Source organism: Diplotaxodon limnothrissa, linkage group LG14 (genome assembly GCF_057381915.1).
Source record: "Diplotaxodon limnothrissa isolate DT_005_m linkage group LG14, D_limnothrissa_male_GT1.1, whole genome shotgun sequence".
In the NCBI taxonomy this organism is placed as follows: domain Eukaryota; kingdom Metazoa; phylum Chordata; class Actinopteri; order Cichliformes; family Cichlidae; genus Diplotaxodon; species Diplotaxodon limnothrissa.
This window is the reverse complement of record NC_140609.1, coordinates 24,545,396-24,568,055: the sequence shown is the minus strand read 5'-3', so window position 1 is coordinate 24,568,055 and position 22,660 is coordinate 24,545,396. Positions and strand designations below refer to the sequence as shown.

Sequence of the window (22,660 nt, the reverse complement as noted above, 5' to 3'; positions counted from 1 at the left end):
CAGTACTTATAAAGGATTGATAAGTGAGTAAAATGTAGTGTGTATGAGATGAGCTAAGAGATCAGATCCTATAAATACGCCTTACATTTTCACTGATCACAGAACAATGAGGAAAACATATTAGGATACATGGGATATGCTGATTAAAAAACATTCAAATGTCTGAAAGTAAGTCAAAGTTCTGTGTGCATGCTAGCATACATTTAATTAGCTTTTTATGAAATGAGGCTCTACATAATGTAAATGTCTGCTAAGACAACTCTGGGCTTCCTGAGAGGGATTTAATATGCATTCATGCACTTAACAACTTTTTGCATATCATATCACAGTCAAAGTGACCACAGGCCAGGGAGGCCAGGGTCACACAAAGGGGCCCTTCAAAAAACAAACAAAAAAAAAAAACACGGCTTATAAGGGGTGACATTAAATTTTTATAACTCCAAATGTTGGCTTAAGTTAGGTTTAACTCCAATCACAGGGCTCTAGACTAACTTTTTGACATGGGCGCACCGGTACGCCTAACTTTAAAAATTTAGGCGTACCGGCACAAAAGTTAGGCGCACTCAAATTTTTCAACCGCATCGCTTAACACCGCAGTTTTACATGTGCACTTTCTTGGGGGGGGGGGGAGTCCATACAGACAATATTAATTTCTAAATTATTAACTAACAAACTTGTGCTTAAAGTGCTTTGTCAATATTGTAGAAAATGTTAAAAACTTAATCATCATCTTGGCCTCCTCTGACGACCTGTTTGCTGCTGTCTGCTGCTGAAAGGCCGTGGGGAGAGGGGACACTTGGGCAGTGCATTTACTGCAGCATATAATGTGCTTTTTCAGCATTCAAATATTGATGGCACCGTGTCAGAGCACTGGCTATGAATTTCAGACAGATCAGGCCTTAACTTAACAAAAAAGTTATCAATAGTTCTTTTCATCTTTTCTTATTACCCACAGCTACAGTACATCCACTTCTCTCAGGCCTAGGCTGCTCACTAGGGCTGAGTATCATCACTGATTTCTATAATCCATTCAATTCCGGTTCTCAAAGTCCTGATTTGATTCAATTTAGCCTCAGACAGTCAGAAATATTATAATTCTGATCATTTATCAGTACTGATACACATGAGACTTCATCAGAATTGTGAAAATCACAGCAGATGCCTTTGTGTGAAAGTAACTGAGAATAAAACACAGGAAAACATGAAGGAGATTTTCCTGGTCTGGCTTTTTATAGCAGATAACCTTAAAAATATTCTGCAATTTTGCATAATTTTAAGAAATTTAAATTTCTTCAGTATTGAACAGCAGAAATTAGGCTTTCTTGTCCGAGGTCATTTAAGTGAAAAAAGAAAAAGCGCTGTAAACAACGCTAGACTGGTGGGTAATAAGCGAATGAATAATGCAGAAAACAGATTTGAGACGGGAAACTGTTCCTGAAGTACAGAGAGAGAGAGAGCTGTGCAGGAAGTGTGATTTTTATCGTGGTAGAAGCAAAACAGCAAAAGTCAGAGGGAATTCATGACGACATTGATCAAATGTGAAGCGCAGTTTGCTGCTTCTTTTGCTGCAGGCTCGGTGAATTTTGGTTGGAGAGAGGCAAAACCTGCAGCTCAGAATCAGCGCAAAAAGACGTAAACACAGCGCGGACCCGAAGAATCGCTAAGCTCCGACAGCGTGTCCGTGTTCAGGCCGTCGGGTGAGAAAGCCGAGAAAGACGAAGCTGATTCTGATGTGTTGGGTCCGCTCCGTGTTTAGGTCTTTGTGTGGAATCCGTTAATGAATTGATATCGCTTTATTCAAGCTACTCACCTCTCTCTTCCACCTGCACTTTCAACTGGACCACGGCCAATCAGAGAGGTCCCGCCCCTGACTATCTCTGATTGGTTTAGTCCACGATAGGGGCATAATGTGTGTCTGTTGTTGACCACACGGAGAGTTACAGAGATTTTTTTTTTGTTACCGGAAATATTTATTTTTAGTCGCACCACTGAAAAATTTGGTCGCATTTGCGACCAAATTGGTCGCACTCTAGAGCCCTGAATCAGCAGCATTTGTCTGCTACAAAAGAAGAAGGCGGTGAGAAAAACACGTGCCAATCAGTAATTTGATAAATGGCTTATTACAGCTAGATGAGACAGCTAACCGAGCTTCAAATAAGCTAAATCATCTGTGCCCAATTTGTAAGTGCATCTTTAAGAGAGGCGGGGATCACTTAGAGGGAAACCAGGGAACACTGAAAGAAGAAGCAACAGCTGTCACGCGGTTACAGTGCTACAAAATGTCATGAAGCCCGGTGCGAGTTTTGTTGCCACATTTTGCCATTCTGAATTTCCTTCGCCCCATGTTTACACGGCTTTGCCTTTGCAGCTGTGTGATCATATTCCTGCGAGTCCACCATGTTTTTCCAAAAGTGGCTATTTTTTGGGGTTTTTTCTTCATCGTGCCAAGAGCGCGCACCTCATAATACAGAACAACTCCGCCGAGGGCCCGGAGTTGTGAACCCAATTTTGCAGACGCCCTAATTTAAAGCATACGGAGACAACAACGTGATTCTGTGAGGCTTGTTCTGCTTGTTGTAGAGATTACTTTGGAGGCAGAGGGCATTGTGTGAAGATGATAGTCAGTGATGAATTTTAAAAAAAAGCATTGGGCAGAACTGATCCTACTTTATACTTTGAGGGTCAGTGGTCGAAACAGGCGCTCAGCCTTCAGGTCCTTGTGACAAGGATCAGGGGCCCCAATGTATATCTGCTGATTACATCTCCTGAAGTGGAAAAAATGCAAATAATAAATGTATGAGCAACGTGCTTGTTTTTTTACTTGATTAATTATGCCGTTTAATTCCAGATCCACCACGCTGCTCCACCGTATAATTTCCCAGTGGTCTTGGCTGTTTCTTCTCTCACATGCGCTCTCTCCTTTTTTCTTCATTGCAAAATGAATCATGGATCCAACCGTCTGTACCCGGGGGAGAGCGGCGAGCTGGCGAACGGGCTGACCAATCATGAGCATCAGAGGCAGACACACAGACGCACGGAGCCTTTTGTTGTGCGCCGCGCTCATTGAGTTAGAAGACAACTACGGATTTGGCCGGAAGAAAATTAAAAGATGGAGTGTAAGGAGACCAAATAGCCGACTTCATCCAAGTTCGTCGATCTGTTTTCTCTATTTTGTTACATTAACTCTCCTCCTCCTCCCTCTGTACTTTCCAGCTTATCCAATCAGGCTGACCAGTATGTGTTTATTAGAGTGGGTGGTGGGGTTTCAGTGCCAATCATAATGTCACCTGGTGAGCCGAATGCTCTTCTATTCCCAGCCCGGCCAACCTTCTTTCAGCCTCTTGACAGTTCCAGGTTAGCCCTTTTTCCTCTCTTCCTTGCCCCTCCTCTTCTCTTCCCTCCAGCTTTCCTCTCCAGCTCTCCCAGGGGCCCCACTGAGAATACTGCTCAGATCCAGGCCTCTGAGCCCCAAAGCCGGTCCTAATCCTCTGCATCGATCGTCCTGAGAATTTCCTCCCCTGCACAGCAGGGCCCGCTCACCGGCACTCACACTCCTCGACCCTGAACAGGCAGCACTTTATGGGTAGACACATGGAAAAGGCGCACTGCCTTTGTCTTCTCAGCAGATGGGTCTTGTTGATGTTATGTGTGTTATTAGGCGGTTATGGCAGGCTGTGCTTTGCTCCTGGGAGAACTGATGCTGCTGCCTCTCCAAATTCAGTTAGACTTGTCTGTGACTGGCTTGATGAACTCTCAGTATCTCAAACTGAAACATCTATACTGTTTTCTGACTGCAAGTTGTGTTCCAGTCAGAAATGATTCAAAAGTGAGTCAGAAGGGATTTCCAACTACAAATACACCCGGAGGAAGTGTAGCATGAAAGCAAAAGACATCCAATTTCATTTGTTTGGACAAACACATATTATGGTTCCTTATTCACAAAGGGTTTCCAAAACAGGTAGCTCTGCATATTAATTTGACAGATTTTTATGCTGGATGCACTTCCTGAGGCAACTCTAAAGAAATTTGTGTCTCCTCCCAGCCACGAACCGAGGCTCTTTCATTGGTTAGGCAAATGTGTAAACCACTACACTGTGGAGCCACATCCTCATAGATCCACTGTCTACTGATAAATGTAGTAAACACAAATGAGGCATAACTTTTTTTGTTGTGCAGTATTTTCGTAATTTCAGCAAATGATAATGATAAATAACAATAGACAAATAATAAAGATGAGTCACAATGAGAGATAAAGTATACCTCAACATTTAGATGACAAAGATTTGAAACTCAGAGAGTTTCAGGGGCCCTCCTTAAAACTGAGGTCTCTGTGCTGTTCTTTTTGATACTGGGGTTTGTGGTATCATCACATTAACAACTAAACAGACCTTTAAGATCTTTAGATAAAAAAAAGATTATAAGTTCAATGTTGGAAATCTACATGTATCATCTATCTCTAAGTGACCTGTCTAATTTATCGAAATTTGCTTTCTCCAAAGAAATTCATTCCAAGAACAGGCTTCTTAACACAAAAAGAACCCCTAAATTTCATCTCAGGATCAGCATGTAGCTACATGAACGAGATTATGCACAATTCAACTGGAAAGGCTGTGTACCAAAGAATCCTTTGTTCAAGTAGGAGCATTGCACCTGAACTACTGTTTGTCCGTTGACCATGTAGGCAAACCAGAATACTTGGAGGAATGCGTGCTAGAGAGATGAATCAAAGATAGAGTTGTTCAGTCATAGTAGCAGTAGACATGTTTGGTACAGATCAAAGAACAGCATTTCAGGAGAAGAACCCAATAACAGCTTTGAATCATGGTAGTGGAAATGCTGTGCTTTAGGGTTGCTTCACTGCCTTAGGGACTGGTAAAAAGGAAGTATAGGCAAGAAACCCTTTAGATATCTCGCAACTAAAGGGATTTGTATTAAGGAGTGGTTAAAAAAAAATCAGTGCCAGAGACTGGTGGGAAAAATACCTTCAAAAAGTGACTTCTGACCACTAGTGTACTTGCATGTCATTTTTAGGCGTGGGTCAAATCTGTCCAAATATGTTCAAGACTCCCACTATTTGCAAATGAAACTGCCTTTTAATGGAGGCAGTGGAAAGACTATAAATTAGCTTGCCTAATGATGTGTACAGGTTTGACAGACCACTGAACAAAAACACTGTAGACTATATGAGTAGAAAACTTATACATAATCAACTGTGGTGTCACTGCTGTCATCTGTAAGGGCAGTGGGGTTAGATCTGACTTGAATGTTGGGAAGCACTGTGTTAGCAACACCAGATAAGTTTGAACGGTGCAGTTCATTGCTGGAAACAGCTACACTTTGAGGAATTTAAAACATAGATCTCCTGGCATAAGGATAGACCGTATTTTCATGCGCAAAGATGGAGTAATGGAAGGTGGTGCATGCTATACAACTCTGCTGGAAGATGAGAAAGTATCATTGCTAGAGGCCTCCTGGGAAAGCTCCAACCAACAGTCTATCCTGCGTAACATACTTGTTCATAATTTATTTACGCGGAAAGCTTCCCCTGGACTCTGCTGTGTGTCTTTTTACTGCAAGTGTGGAGGTTTTCGAGAGGTATTTTCCTGCATTTCTGTGCTCTTGTGAACAAGACCGGCAAGGCTATGTATCCAGTGAAATAGTAGATGATTAGACCTCATGCTTTATTAACACATTTGCTGTGTGGTTGGCATGCTAACTTCATCCCGATCATGAACGAGAGGGAAAATCTGGAACATTTGGCCCTCGTCAAAATTTGACTCCCTGGGCCAGTTAGAGAATCACTTTCTATACTGGCATTTAACACCAAGTACAGATGGTAATGTATCAATACTCTTTTTAACGGCGCTCAGAGCCACATTGGTGAATCAGCACGAGGAATATATCTGGCAATATCAGTTTGCAGCCCTTCTTGGGTAAATAATTTCTGTTCAATTGGGGTTTGGTACATTCTCACAATATACTGCAGAGTCATCTTTAATCTGCATTTGGATTTTATTGATAGGGTTATAAAGTATTTAACAGTTACCTTTACCCTCTCTGCCCGTTGTCTTCTCCTGCTTTTTTCTCTTATTCACTAGCCTGTTTTTCTGCCTGAACTGACCGAAGACCCTTAGCCTTCACACTCATGTTCACACACCCTATTTTGCTAGTATTTCCCTCTATCTCTTTACACCCGTCTATACTTTAGCGCTCCGCTCTTTCCTCTCATATGGTTCCTTTCCTGCCCTTTCCTGGCATCTGCTTCCTTCCCTCCTGTACTCTCTTCCCATTTTACCCTTGCTCTTCTTGCTCTCCTCTTGTCCGCTCCCTCCCACCCTGCCTTCTCTCCACTCTCCCTCTTTCTCTTTATTAATTTATTGGGTTGTTATTCTCCTTGCCTGGCTCTGCTAATGAAGGCAGGATGCAGATGAGGGCGAAGGTCATCTCCGCAGCGATCGACCCCACCGCCCTGCAGCATGGCACTCTGACTGGCACAGGTCAGTGGCAGCTGTCAATCAAAATGCACGCATGCGTGCACCCATTCACGTGCACACAAGCACTCACGCACACTACCACTAAAATAAATTCACACATAAAGATAACAGCTATGTTGTATGACAGTTAACAATTTATAATTACCCCTCCAAAATCAGATATCATTAGAAGGTAATTTTACAGCAGTGGTCTTTGACACATTCTTATGAAACAGTATCCTTATTTTAGGTGATTTGTTTGTGGTCTCAGACTTAAATTTTAATATGTTTCAGGCCTTTAAAACATAGAATATCACTCGCAAAACTTATTAGTGAAAAGTGGGATGTACTCAAACCACTCCACAAACTAGCCAAACCTTTGGACTCCGAAAGATCAGAAGCGTAAATGAGCATCTGTAAACATCATCACAACCTTAATAAAGGTAGGATTTATTTAACTAATATCTTTCTCACTGAAATTCTCACTATTCTGACTTCAAACTTTTATCTATGTTTGCTGAAATGAAACACCAGCTACATGTCAGCTGTTTCTGCACAGAAGGAAAAATAATGCATGATCTGGTCTGTTGTCTCAGATATTCATGTTTCTCGGAGAATAAAATGTATCCACTTTTTTAATTTTCCAAATTTCACTGGTTCAGTATTTCACTTTTGTCTTAGGTGTACCTTGTGCTTAATGCTAGCAACTGAATGTTAGCCTGCTAACATGCTAATGTAGCGCAAAAATGCTGAACCTAGCCACTCAGGCCTACACACTGGCAACACATCTGGGAACCACCGCTCACTAGAGTGAAATGTGTATTTCCTTGCTGATTGTGAGGGGTTGCTGGAGACTGCTGGCAGTTACTATGAAATGACTTGCTTCAGCCTCAGTCATGCAGGCTTAGAAACTGGTCAGCAACCTCATGGTAACCACTGTTTGCTAGCCGGTTTGGTGGTTGTGGGATGTTGTTTGGGTGCCCTGGTGTGAAGCTGATTGCAAAGATGTAAACAGTACTACACGGAAAACCTCATTGCGATTGCTTTAGTTGCTGACTGGTCACTTCAAATGCCTGTGGTTTATATGGAAGAAGTCTGCAAACTGCTCTTTTAGCTGTATTCAAATTTTAAAAATTGCAACCCAAACCAGAAACAGAGTCCAATTATTCACCCGCATGTTGTGACTTTTGAAATTTATCAGCTGTAGCAGCAAGGCACAACTTTTGCTTTTAATGCGAATTTGTTAATTAATTAACCTTAATTTAAAATTTCACTATAGCTTAGAGAGTAAATGAATGTTTACAGACAAGTTGGCATCTTCCATGCATGTACAGGTGACCACTGCAATCTCCAATTTCAAGGAGGTTTTTGGTAAAACGTCTTTATTCCAATCAAATTCATTGAATGACATTCAAATATATCTTAAAGATATACATTTAAATATAAATATGTATAGATGCAGATATAAATGTAAATATAAAGTTCTTTATGTGGCAGAAAAATAGGTGTGGCTGTTAGGTAATGAACAAGGAATCTCTTGGGGTGTGTTGTAGGAAGTGGACTGAAACTGACTTTACTCCTACAGCACCCATGCTATCTTGCTTAGATAGAGCGCTTTAGGTTGAAGTTGTAAAATGTTGCTTTTTTTGTTTCTTTCTTTGGGTTTTGTTTGTCTGGCACTGGGATTCTGTGGGCTTTTTAGGCGGGGCATTCATGGAATGGGGCTGCTCACTATACCTTTAGGTCTTTGCCAAGGCGCTGACCCAATGCCATGACAAAGACCATGCATCACTGCGAAAACCTGGGCAGTCATGCAGGCTGTGTTGTCCTGCAATGGGATGCTATTTTGTGGTGGTGGTGTTGCTATTGGGGATTTACATGTGGTGTGCATCTGTGTTTAAGTGTTTAGTTCATGTCAAAGTAACATTCGTGAATGCCATGAATACCCAAGTCATCCCAGGAGAATATTGTGTTATATTAAGATTATTAATTTTATTCACTTTGTGGTTTTTGATCATGCAAAGATACTCACATGATCTTTCACTTAACACAGCTCATACATCTTTGCCTCCACAGGTTGACGTGTTACACCCCTGTTAAAGTGCCTAATCCTCGCCCTGCTGTTCATTGGCGTTGACATTGTGAAGACCTTTGGACTGCTGCTCCACGAAATTCCATATCTGAGCACTCCGAAGCATTTACAACCCCTGCTCTTCATCACACCATGTCAGGAGGCTGTGCGTATGTGTGTTTGTAGATGCACTCTGTGTTCAGACATCTTGTATGCATGTCAATGTTGTTCATTGTTATTGTTGTGGGTTTATTTATGTGCTCAGCCATGTTCTTGAGTGTGTTCACCTGCATCTGGGCTCCTGTGAATGTGCATGAGTGTACAGCTATCACAAACACACGCACACACCCAAAACACGGACACACACACACACATATCTCTATTAGCAGTATAGTAGTGTTAACAGTGTTCTGCCATGCGTGAACCTCCCCACCTTTCCCTCATATCTATGCAAAGCTGGGGTCCTGTCAATCAGTCACCTTGGTGACATAGAGCCCCACCTCCCCAATTAGAGCTGACAGGGCAGGATTAGGAGGGGGGCGGGCCCCCACCGACCTGCCTACGTGTCAATCACGCGCCGGGCATCCACACGCCTGTTTACTGTCAGATCGCATCTCCGTCTGTCAGACTGCACGGCAACCGTCGCCCAGGGAGGAGAGGAGGAGGGTTGTGGGAGAAGGAGAGGGGGGGAGGAGGAGATCTGATCGGAATTAACTATGCTTCTCCCCACAGACCGGCCGTGCTTTTAATTCATGAAAGGGATGAGAGGAAAGTGGGAAGAGAGAGGGAGTGATGGAGGGAGGAGAGCATTTAAAACCCAGAGCAGGGCCTTCTTTAGAAGTTTTCAGAGTGATGTTTCTTCTCTCCCTGACAATCACTTTTCTCACCCCAACTCTTCCACTCGTCTTTCTCCCAGACTTCTTCACTCAGCGATACCTTAGTGGCGATATTGTTGTAAAGGTGTTGTTTTTTTACCCCGGCTGTTTTTAATTCACCCAAATGGGTGTTCGTATTTTTCGACTCAGAGAGTTAAGGTCAATTTTATTTAGTTCTGTACATGCTCATGCAAATTTGTGTCTCTGTTTCAGTACATGTCTTGGGGTTAGGGTCCTGCCTACACACCTACAGTAAGTGAATACATAATGCAATTCTGCTCCTCAGATTGTGTGCTCTAAAGCAGCATCACGCATTTAGAGTTGACACAATGCTAATGAGTGTGTGTCTGTGTGGCTCTCTGTTCACTTCGCTGTGTGTATTTCTTCTTTTTTGGGTCTCTGGTGGTGGCCAACCTTTGACCTTGTTGCCCTTACTCTAATCCTTTAGCAAATGAGGACTGTTTAGGGCTAAAGAGGGGGTTTGAGGGTCTGCATCAAGACACTGTTTTAGGATTAGAGGAGCAGAGTGAAGGTCTTGGGGGTTATTAGGATAGAAGTAGAGGGAAACAATAGATTGTATTGGAGGAGGAGGAAGGATATTATCAGCACTGTGCCCGTCACTAACGTTTTTATATCTCATACAACAAAGCTGTGTTTCTGACTCCCTCATTTTTGTTTATGTGTCAGTTAGCAGAATCAAAATGTGCTTAATTCCTTTCAGTCAAATTTTTAAAAAAGTTACAGCATCATTAAGAATACTCTTTTTCTGGTATAGAGAGCTCCAATATGGGGCCACTTTTCAACAACTTTCACCTGTGCACTTATAGTCAACATTCCTAACACGATTCATATATTTCCATATGAGCTTAACCTATTTTTGCTTGACTAGAACATTTTGTACACTAAAAGAAAGCATTATTCCTTATTATTACAGTATTATTACATTATTTCATGTCATTGACTGCCATATTGTTCTTGTAATCATGCTTGTGTGAACTGCTGCTAGTATGCATCATGAAAATGTGATCATGTTTAGGCCAAAATTAATTAAAAAAATTAACTCTTCACCGTAATGCAAACACATCTCTGGCATATCTCAGCTAACTTCCCATAACTCATAGACCATAAGTTTGGCATTAGTTTTTGTTAAATTATATTCAGTGGAGATTGGATCTGTTAAAAACAACTTCACATTTTTCATCTTGACATCGCCTGTCACCTGTTGGTTTGTGGGTGCACGTTGCAGCCTCAACTTTAATTCACTAGCACTGTCACAGTTTGCACAGCAAAATGCATTTTGCAAACTATATGTGGCCACTGCACACACTCACACACGAGTGGCACAGCAAGCCATATTATTTATTGAGGTAATTCCATTTAAAATAATTCACAAGACATATAAACTATAAACTTGATCCACTTTTAAGTTCAGTGAAAAAAGAAGGCAGCTAGCCTGTTTTGGCATCCACCTGCCACTTAAAGGGGCAAATAATTATTTGTCAAATTTAAAACATTTATAAAATAAATTACCCTCCTTTATAAGTGTAGCCATGGGAATGAAAATATGTTTTTTGTAATTTGCTATTAACCTGCTTATTTCTGCTCAGAGGTATTTGAACATTTGTGGTAATAGTCTGTGTGAGCATTTGGGGTTCTGCAGTTTGTGGCTCCTCTGCATTGACCCAAGAAGGTTGCTGCTTGGTTTCTGCACTCTCTTTCGCTCTGCAAAAAAAAAAAAAATATATATATATATATACATATATCTCAGATATATTCAGGGTGAATTAACAAATGCTTATTTTGAAGAAACTGTTTGTCAGCTATCATGCCATGTGCTGCTGACAGGCATAGATGCATCCTGTCATTTGCGCCGATAACCGTATGCTCTCGGTGTTTGTTGGTAGCAGGCGTATGTGGGTTAAACATGTTTGTGTGTGTCTGTGTGTTTGCATTTGAGATGCAGGGTTGTGTCTGAGATGCAGCTCAGGTGTCTGTTGGTGTCTGTTGAACGACCTCGCTGCAGGGAACAGGCTATCAGGCTGAGATGGAGGCTATCATGTTAATTACTTTACACACACCCTGCCAGCCAAGCGTGCAACACAAGTGCTGAGCTCACACACACACGGACACGTACACGCAAACGCACTGGCACACGCACCTGAGTACAATTAAGCGCGCACACCGATACGCACAAAATCATCCGTCTTTTCCTTTCATTTTGTCGTTTCTCTGTCTTCCTCCCTTTCGCTGTTTGAAGGCCTTGGACATCAATTCCCTTTTGCTTTCAAGAAAGATTGTTTTATATTCTAATCAATTCAACTCTGTCCTGTGAAATTAATTGACATTCATTCAATGATTTGAAATTCCTCCGAGGCTGTTCTTTTGTTTCAGCCTGTCAGTGAGCTGCAAGTGAGATCGGGCTAAATGTTTTGTCATCTCACACTCCAGGGTAAGCTGCTCCAAAGCATGAGCCCGAGGTCAGTTTAACCTCCTCACAGTCCCGTCTCCCGCTGCCTTTACAGTTTGCGAAGGGGATAGGGGAGGGGGATTCAGGATCAGAAACTTGGGTGAAGCCCATTCTTCAGTGGCAGCCTTCATATGTCTGCTCAGGACTATATTTTTTCAGAATCATGTCAGGGGTTTGAAAGGAGGTGTCCAGAGCGCCCGGGCCGAGGAAACAGAGGAGCTGGGGCAGGTTGATGCCTTTAGTTAAATGATGGTGGCACGCAGAGGGATTGCTTTGGGAAGTTGTCATCCATCATGATTTTAGAATGACTCAAAGCTGCACTCGGCTTTTTGGGGTTATGGTCTGCGATCTGTGATTGATGTGAAATGTGTGTGTTTGTTGTGTGTTGGAGAGAGGAGTGAAAAAGAGACTGTGTGTATTTATTTGCTGAAATAAGTTAAGATTGCCCTGTAGTTAAAGACTTCTTCTGGAGAAGTTTAATTTCTTCTCTTTTTGTTTGTTTTGTTTTGCTAAAGAAGCTGATGGATTAAAGTCACTCAAAATCAAATGATAACGACTCTCACAATGTGGCAAATTGTCTATACCTACTCATTGTTAAACGCAGTTCATCGCATGCCTTTTCCTGTGCATGCGTCTGTCCGCTGTTGTATTTCTTTTTTTTTGTTTTATGTCTGTCCCATTTGGATCTTTAGCCATCAGAATTGTTGTCTGAGGCCAAGAAAGATGCCTGGCAGATTTTTTTTTTTTTTTTTTCCCATATATTTTTATTGAAATTTTTTATAGTACAATACAAACAAATGTTGAACACCCTCACATTCACACATCCATCCATACATCAAACCTGCCTACATCACATTCAAATGTAGAAATGAGCATAGTTCTCACAGCAATACAAAAATACAATGGGTTTGGATAGACAAGATTCTCCCCTCCTTTCCTTCTTCTTTTCCTTTTTGTTCATAAATGTCCTTCACCTCCACTCCCTAAAATAGTCATATATGGCTTCCACATATTCACAAAGTCCCATTGTTTGCCCTTGGCAATATATGTCAGTCTTTCCAGGCCTAGAGAGATTGCAATTTCCTTCTTCCAGAGTCCCATGGAGGGAGCATCCATACTCTTCCAACATAGCGCAATGGCTCTTCTGGCTTGAAGTAGTCCGTAGTCCAGTAATTTAGTTTTTTTCCCCGATTGCTTAAATTCCCTTGGATATATTCCAAGTACACAGAGTTTTCCTATTAAAGGGATTTTTACCTTAAACACTTCAGACAGATATTTGATAACATCTTTCCAAAAGTCCTGGATTTTAGGACACTCCCATAGACAATGAAGAAGAGTTCCTTTTTCAACTAGACATTTAGTACAGATGTCCGGAATATCATTGGACATATGATGAAGCTTGACAGGTGTTATATAGGTTCTCATGAGCCATTTATATTGCAGTAGTTTAAAGCGTGTGTTTATTGTTTGTTTTTGTGCTTTTAAGCAGGCCTGGTTCCAGTCATTTTCATCTATGTCCTCTTGGATCTCCCTTCTCCAAGCATCCAGTTTATCTGCTGCTGAGTCTTTGGAGGAAAGCATCAGTAAATTATAATATATAGAGAGAAAACCTTTCCCTTTTGTATTCTTAACACATACCTCCTCTATTTTTGTCAATGGTGGAAGTTCAGCAATCCTTTGCAGTTTTGATGACAAATAGTTTTTCAATTGTAAATATTTAAAAAAATGCTTTGGGGGTATTAAATATTTTTTACACAACTGATCAAATGTGAGCAGTATGCCATCTGCATATAGGTCTTTAATTTTTTGAATGCCTTTATTTTTCCATATTTTAAATCCCCCATCACTTTTACCAGGCGTGAACTTTTCATTTCCCCAAATAGGGGTAAATTGCGAAAGCGATGGAGGATCGCCCACATATTTATGAGCTGCATGCCAAATTATAATTGTATTTTTCAAGAAAGGGTTCCTTGTAGTTTTTTTTAATATCTTAGTGTCTGAAGAATATAGAAAAGTGTGTAAGGGAAGATCTGGAACAGATTTTTGCTCGATGTCAACCCAGGCTGGAGGTGTTGTTGGGCAGAAATAATGGGTGGCTGATGTTAGTTGGGCAGCCATATAATACCATCTGAGGTTGGGGACTTGGAGACCTCCTCTTTCATAGGGCAAGTAAAGTAGTTGTAAGCGGAGCCTTGCCTTCTTATTATTCCAAATAAATTGGTTAAATAGTTTGTTTAAACTGTCAAAAAATGAAGTTGGTAGAGGCAACGGAAGTGTTTGGAAGTAATATAAAAATTTGGGTAAAATTGTCATTTTTAGGATATTTATCCGGCCTATCATAGATACAGGCAGGTTTGTCCAACGGTTTAGCATTTCCGTGACCTCTCCTACAAGGGGATCATAATTTATTGAGGTTATGTCCTTGAGGCTTGGAGTGATCCTAATGCCTAAATATTTAAAGCCTGTTGTAGTTGTCTTAAATGGGGTGGCCACCACAGGGCTTCTTCTTTCTTCCTCATTAAGAAACATTAATTCTGATTTAGAATTGTTAATTTTGTATCCTGAAAATTCTCCAAATGTTTTTATTAATGTTACTAAATTAGGGATACTATCTTTCAGATTAGTCAAAAAAAATATAATATCATCTGCAAATAAAGAAATTAGATGGTCTCTTCCTCCAATTCTTGTCCCTGATATTCCTGCATTTGCTCTCACAGCTATGGCCAGAGGTTCTATTGCTAACACAAAGAGAATTGGTGACAGAGGGCAGCCCTGCCTGGTTGATCGCTGTAAATTAAAGGGTTTTGATACGTTATTATTAGTTAAAACTTGTGCTGTTGGATGTGTATACAATAATCGGATCCATTTCAGGAATGTTTCACCTAGTCCATATCTGGGGAGCACTTGTAAGAGATAATTCCATTCTATTCTATCGAAGGCTTTGCACGCATCTAGTGATAGCAGCGCAGTGTCCTCCCTATTGTTTTTCTCATAAAGTACATTGAGGACACGTCTTATATTATGATAGCCTTGTCTCGTTTTAACAAAACCTTGTTGATCGTCTGTTATCAAATTAGGCACACATTTATCTAGTCTTCTAGAGAGTGCTTTACACAAAATCTTCGTATCACATCCCATAAGACTAATTCCCCTATAAGAGGAGCATTCAGTCGGAGGCTTATTTGGCTTCAATAAAAGGGTTATTGTAGCTAATCTCAGTGAGTCTGGGAGTATTCCGGACTTATATGACTCCTCATACATGTTAAGAAGTGGCAGTATTAATTTATTTTTAAATGTTTTATAGAATTCCATTGGAAGTCCATCAGGACCAGGCGTTTTACCGCTATTCAGGTCGTCTATGGCTTCTGACAGGTCTTTTATTGTTAAATGACTATCAAGGGCTGTTTTATCCTCTTCTGAGAGGGTTTGAAATTTTAACTGATCAAGAAATGCATCTTGTGTTTCTCTGTTTCCCGTATATTCAGATTGGTATAAAGATTGATAAAACTCTCTGAAATTTTCATTTATTTTTAAAGGGTCTGTTGTTATAATACCCGATTTGGACTTTATGTGGGTGATGGCCTTTTCTGCTTGCATCTTTTTTATCCTCCAGGCCAATAATTTTCCTGCCTTCTCTCCTTGGTCATAAAATAATTGTTTGGTCCACATTAAACTTTTTGCCACTTTCTCTGCTGTTAATTTATCATACCTGGCTCTTAGAATAGTCAGATTGTTTAGTTTAGTGGGATCATTGCTCTGGTAAAATTCTGTTTCGTTAGATTTAATTTGCCTTTCTAATGATTTTAATTCTTGGTTATATTGCTTACTCTTGTTGCTACTGTAGCTTATAATTTCCCCTCTTATGTAAGCTTTAAATGCTTCCCACCTAATACTAGCTGTGGTTTCATCTTTATTTATTTGAAAATATTGATCAATGCAAGTTTCTATAAATTTGACAAATGATGGGTCCTTTAACAAAAATGTTTGCATCCTCCATCGCTTTACACCTTGATCAACTTCGCCCAATCTAACTGATAGACATACTGCTGCGTGATCACTAATCACAATACTGTTATACCAACAGTTCTCAACACAAGGTAATAACTCTGTAGAGATAAGAAAGTAGTCTATCCGCGAATGACTTTGATACGAGCTAGAATAACATGAAAATTCCCTGTTATTTGGATTCCTTGTTCTCCAGACCTCATTTAATCTCAAATCTTTCATATAGTTAAAAAGTATTTTTCTAGTCTGGGTATGAGTAGTGTCAGTTTGAGACGACCTATCCAGGTTAGGGTCCAGGGCGCAATTGAAGTCCCCTCCTATGATATAAAGGCCCTCCAAGGTTGATATTGTGAGAAATAGATTTTCATAGAAGGATGGGTTATCCTCGTTGGGGCCATAGATATTTATCAGGTTTATTTCTAACATGGAGATACGGCCCTGCACAATTACATATCTCCCGTTTGGATCTGTAATCACCCTCGTAGTTTGAAATGGGATTGACTTATGTATAAGAGTAATGACTCCTCTGGCATGTCTAGTAAAAGAAGAGAAATATACCTGACCCTGCCATCTTTTGGTTAATAAATGTATCTCTGATGCAGTAAGATGAGATTCCTGTAGGAAAATAATCCTAGAATTAAAATGTTTTAGTCGGTTTAATACTTGTTTCAGTTTAGCTAACTTCCGTATCCCCCTAACGTTCCAGGTCGTAATGTTAACCTTCAAAATGTTCTCTTTAGTTGTCCTCTCCATAAAATATTGTCAGACTGTTCACTTAAATAAACAAAGTAAAGGGAAAATTGAAGAAGCAGGTTTGCACATACATTCACACACTCACACATACCAGATAAAGAACTTGTAAACAATTTCTGATTGAACATTTGCATTTCCTTGTTGGAAATGTCTCCCCCCTCCCTTGAACAAATTATTTGGAGGGCGTTAATCCACATCACTGAGGAGTAACTAGTCAACGCGACCTCTCCAAAACCCCATAAATCAGACAGTGTACACTAACCATACAACGATACTGATTCTTCCCCCACAATAAAGCAAAGTTTACCCTTGGTAGGACAAAAAAAAAAAAAAAAAAAAAAAGACTTAGGTGAGGTTCAGCTGTTAATCTACTACCCAAAAACGATTGCAATCAAACTTAGAACGAATATGCGCTTAAAAACGCCCAGTTATGGTAACATAAGTCCCACATAAATTCGAGCTCAAAATTTTATCTGTCTCTTATCAGTGACTCAATTACTGGTCGGTTATGTTGAAGCAGAGGCAGTCTTATGGAGTGTCTTAATGGTTAACCTGTTGTTTAACCAACTCACTGGTGATGAGCATCCTCTGCTGTTTCCTTCGGCAGATTCTTGTAGAATTTTTCGGCTTCTTGAGGTGTTGAGAAGAGGTGGATCTTCCCACCGTACAGGATTCTGAGTCTGCATGGGTTGTGCTGGAATCCACGGAAGGCATTGATATCAATAAACAGTTTGACAACCGGGTGAAATCCCCGTCGGATCCGAACCGTCTCCGCAGACAGATCCTGTGCAAATGTGATCTTGGCCCCATCATGTGTAATTTGTTGTTTTCTTGCTTCCCGATATACCAGTTCCTTCTCTTGGAATTTTAAGAAACGAATAAGCACCGCTCTGCTCTGGTTTGGTTTCCCGGAGGCAAGCGTGCGATGCACTCGCTCCAGTGTGAATGACTTGTCGGGCGCTAGCCCCAGCCACTTAGGTAGCATGATGTTAATAAAGTCGAAGAGTGATTGTTGCCCCTCTGCTCCCTCTTTTATGCCGAAGATGCGCAGGTTCTTTCGTCGTCCGCGGTTTTCCAAATCATCTGTTTTGGCTTCAAGAAGTGCGATTCGTTTGATAGCCGAGTTCAGTGACGTTTCTGTTTTCTCAAGTGTGCTTTCAACTTCGGCAATGCGGGCTTCGGCCTCTTCGATATGAGCCCCCTGGTTCAATATGTCTTGCTTTACCTCCGAGACTTTACCCTCCAGTGCAGTCACTGCGCTCGCCATCCCAGTCAGTCTTATATCGATGCTGTCCAACTTGGCTCCAAAATCCGACCGGAGTGATTTGAGTTCATCCAAAACCTCGGCTATGCTAGCCATGTTAGCATCTGTGTCGGACGTTGATGGTATAGCGCCTGTCTTGCGTCTTCGGGTAAAGATGTCACACTGTTTCACAGATGAAGCTTTTGACATGTCAGTGCCGTATATTCCAGACCACACTAACAGCATATGCAAGGGTTTTTTATAGAAAGTTTGTACACTGTCCTGAGAGCGACCTCGCTAAGCTGCCATCTTAATGCTTGGCCCTGCCTGGCAGATTTACTTTACCAAGTGCATCATCATGGCCTTGCCATATTGGTCCATTGGATTGACATTTATTTTAATTATGTATTTATTTTAATTTTATTTTCGGTTGTTACAGACGGGACAGACATGACTGGGGGATAGGACAGGGAGAAAGAAAGAATGAAAGAAAGAGAGGGAGAGAAAGAAAAATAGAGCAGAGAAGAGATGTTGAGAAAGGGGGGGGAAAAAAGAAAAACAAACAAACAAAAAAAGATGTTTTATTTGTTTAAGCTGAAGCATCTTGTCTGTCTTTTCCTTTCTCCTGCTTCTTTTTCCAGGTCCAAGTCTCACCCAAGTTAATTCTTCAATTAGTGCGATCCCAATATTCTGGAGAGATCATGGAGAGGGGCTCTTCCAATCAATGTCCAATTAACCAGGCTCTCAGAGAAGACGGGGGATGACCGCTCAAGCAGTTTTAGAAAAGACAGGGTTAGGGTGAAGGCAGAGGTTCAGAGGAGAAGGTGGAAAAAGGAGGGAATGGGGGCAGCTTGAAAGAGCGCTTAAAAGATGGTGAGAAGAAAGGATTCAACGTCTGTAAGTGGGTGGGGGTGAGAAGGGAGCATTGGGGTCTGAGGAGGTGGGTGTAGATGTTAGATGCTCAATCAAGTTGTGTGAGGACAGTGTAATTAATCCACTGAAGATGTCTGATTGCAGATGACTTTGGGAATACCAGAGTGGTGGCTGGGCCTGAGGGAAGGGGGAGGGCCGGAACAAGATGGATGCGGGGATGCAGGGAGAGGAAAAGCGGAAGGGCAAACAGAGAGAGAGAGTGAGATTAATCGAGACATGGGAGATACAGTACCTTTTAAATGAGAAGGATGAGTTTCAGTGACAATGTAAAAAAAAAATAAAAGTAAAGAAAAAAAAGGGGGGGGGGGATTGATCATGTGCGGGCTAGGTCGACCATCACTCACAGCGCCGTGGGGGATAAAGACCTCCACCACCAGAAGTCACATGTATGTAAAGGAAGAAGCACGAGGCTTCATGCTCACTTAACTCCGACTTTCTCGCTGCTGAAACACTTTCCTACGAGATAAATGGGTGTCTATCCTGTTCTAATGCTAATATGCTTTTAAGGTACTATTAGCTGGCAGAGGTTTGCTTTTATTTAATGGACTATTAATTTGTTTGAATGCATTTTGTCTCTGTGGCTACAGTACAGAGTTGTCTTGGCTTAAGCTCAGCTCTTGAGCGGCACGTGATTTACTTACCCAGAGCTATTTGGAGGCTAAGCCTTTATAATCTAATTAAATTTGATAAAGCTGAGCAATCATTAGAATATTATGGTGAGTACTCATCATACTGATAAGGTGATTTAGTTTTATTGTTATTAAATATATTTATTAAGGTTTTTTTTTTTTTTGCATTGCTGTTGGAATATGTTTCAGACTGCATACACTTTGTTGCAGAAGCCCGTGTGGGTTATAGAAAAGCAAATGTTTGTTGTTTTCACAAAGACCGTGATGGTAAACTGTGATGGATTTTCACAAGGCGTCAGTTCATGCGCAGGCTGGTAGAAATTGCTGACAAAAGTTGGATCCTCAAAATGTTTGACTTCTTTCATGGCAGAGAAGATGGGCTGAGTCAAAGGCCCCTTTTCCCCTCTTGACAGCTCACTTCAAATGTGTGTACATGTGGCAGACGGAATAGTCTGTAGTTAGGAAGATAGTGATTTATGTCTACTACTTTTGTTTCAAATTGTGTTTTTTATGTTAAATATGGGGGTTTGTTTCCCCCCCATATTTTTATAAAAAAGTATGCTGTGATGGCTGGACTAGAAAAGTCTTGTATTAAACTTGCTTAATAGTAATTAATAATTTAATAGTATTTTTTGTTCATCAGTTAAAATCAGATATAGATACAGTCGCTGAATTCAGAATTATTTTACTTAAAATTACCAGGTCCTGGTTTCCATGTTTATCTGATAGCATCAGACAAGTTGCTGCAGATTTGTCAGCTAAACCACTTTGAGATTATTTAAGCTTTGTGACACGGCACATTATCTTTGTGTGAAGCAGCCATCATAAGATGGGTAGACTGTGGTCATAAAGAGATGGACACAGTCAGCAAAAATGCTCAGGTAGGCTGTGGCATTTAAACAATGCTGAGTCAGAACTAAGGGACCCACAGCCAAGAAAATATCCCTCATACCATCCAAATGGCACAACAGAAATCAAAGCTCATTAGACCAGGCAATTTTTATCCAATCATCAGTTGCCCAGTTATGGTAACCCTGTGCAAATCATAGCCTCAGTTTCCTGTTCTTGCCTGACAGGAGTGTTACGGGGTGGGCTCCTCTTCTTCCAGGTTTGACATACTGTGCATTCAGAGATGCTCTTCTGTATCCCTTGATTTTAACGAGTGGTTATTTGAGTTATTCTTTCCAATAAAAGTCCTTTTTGCAAGTAAGATTGCAAACACAAACATGTATAAAGTGTTATGTTTGCAAATTCACAGCTTTTGTTTGCTGTTGAGCAGAATCTTTTAGGCTGGCAGAAGTAAGATGGGCCTCTGTTGGCCAGTGACAACTTGGCAAGGGCTCGAGAGATAAAAAAGAAATATGTCTTTCCCGGTCTTTACACCTTCACAGATACTGTACAAAATCAATCCAGGTATACATCAGTTTAAAGCTTTAGATAAACATTTGATTCCATTTATTTTACTTGCAATAAAACATTTTACAGTAGAGCGACTACAGCTTTGATCTCAAATCTTGATTTTACTGCAAAACCATTCTGTTTGGTTACATACTAAAGACATAAAATAATGCCACAATAGCTGAAGGCCAGAACTCAAATCGCATTAAAATTCTAATTTTAACTACAGAACTTAAACAATGTGATCGTTGCAGACTTACAGACTGCACAGTACATTTGTCCAATTGCTGCCACCATCCAGTAAAGATAAGGTAATAAATGAACACTTTTTCCCTCCAGAGCACTGTACAATATAAAATAAGATTAAATAGGATGTTTTGATTGGGCTGTGCTCTCCATTTTCTGTCCTGTATTCATTTACAGGACGAATGACATTTAATAATTAATGCAAAATTCTGGCTTTAATACATTCAATGAATTATTAAAAATGAATATGATACTATTTAGTGGATTGCTTTTTATTTATCTGCATGCTTGGAGTGGCCAAGAATTATTACAATCACCATGGCAGCAAAAAGGGACTCAGCTTAGCTTTGCACTTGACTGCGACACTGACTTGTATGACAAAGTTTACACATTCGTGACTCAGTGTTGTAGAAAGCTTTTATTAACCCTCACGATAGTTCTATAAATAAATTACCATTTTAATGCAATAATCTAATGATTATTGGAATGAATGTGCACGATGTGTACGCGCAGACATGTTTCAGACGTTGATAACAGCAAAGAGACTGAAACTCGTGTGTGAATATAAATCCATTTATTTGCTGTGTTTTATACATTTTCTATTTTACTGGTAGATAAAACTAACTGTCATTTCAGAAAGTCTAACAAGTAATTTCACACATAGAGTTATGGTAAAAAGAAAGTTCACTCTGTCAGTGAAAGTTTTACATATCAGGGTGTAATAGAAAGTCATCCAGTGCTTTTATGGGCTTTAAAAAAAAAAAAAAACTCACACGAACAACAACACATGCCATGTTACATCATTATTTATTTAACAAAAACTAAACCAAAATGCAGAAGCTGTGTTAAACATTAGCTTCACCCTATGATCCAGTAGCTTGCTGAACCACCTTTAGCAGTACTAGCTTGCAGTAATTGATCTGTGTGACTTTGTGAAGTCATTTTGGACCACTCTTCTTGAGGTTTGCAGGTTTACACACAACTTTTTTATTACATAACACGGCGACAGGACTGGAAAGTGAGGAGAGGACGAGCAGCAAAAGGGCCTGAGGTCAGAATTGAACCAGTCTGTTTCATTTAGCCTTACAGCAAATAGTTGCCTGCTCAGCCTGTGTGCTAAACCAGCACCCATGCACAGCTCTCTTAAGGTTTCTACTCAGCATTTCAGTAAGGTTGAGGTCTGGACTTTGACTAGGCCAATGCAACACCTCGATTCTTTTCTTTTTCAGCCTTTCTACTGTGAATTTGCTGCTGTGCTTGCGATCACTGTCCTGTTGCATGACATCATTTTGGGCCAAGCTTTAGCTGTCACACAGATGGCCTCATATACTCTGGTATACAGAGGAGTTCATGGTTGACTCAATGACTGCAAGGGACCCAGGTGATCTGGCTGCAAAACAACCCTGCTACTTTACAGTCTTACTTCAGAAGAGGATATACAGAAGAGTATGCTACATTTAAACACTGCTTCTGGCTTCAGTTTTTGGGCAGATAAATAATAACTCAGAGTAATGTGTTATGTGTTATTGATAAGATCTGCTAAAGACCAGATGATTTTAAAAAATAT

The 22,660-nt window shown here is 40.6% G+C and overlaps 1 protein-coding gene across 1 annotated transcript in view; it reads left to right on the top strand.

The window, feature by feature from the left end:
- Positions 1–22,029: 22,029 nt before the first annotated feature.
- The window catches only part of npas1 (neuronal PAS domain protein 1), a 50,648-nt gene continuing 50,017 nt past the window's right edge, over positions 22,030–22,660 (top strand). Inside the window, exon 1 of the mRNA XM_085371005.1 lies at positions 22,030–22,144. The gene's annotated coding sequence lies outside the window, so the exon portion shown is untranslated. The remainder of the gene's footprint in view (positions 22,145–22,660) is intronic.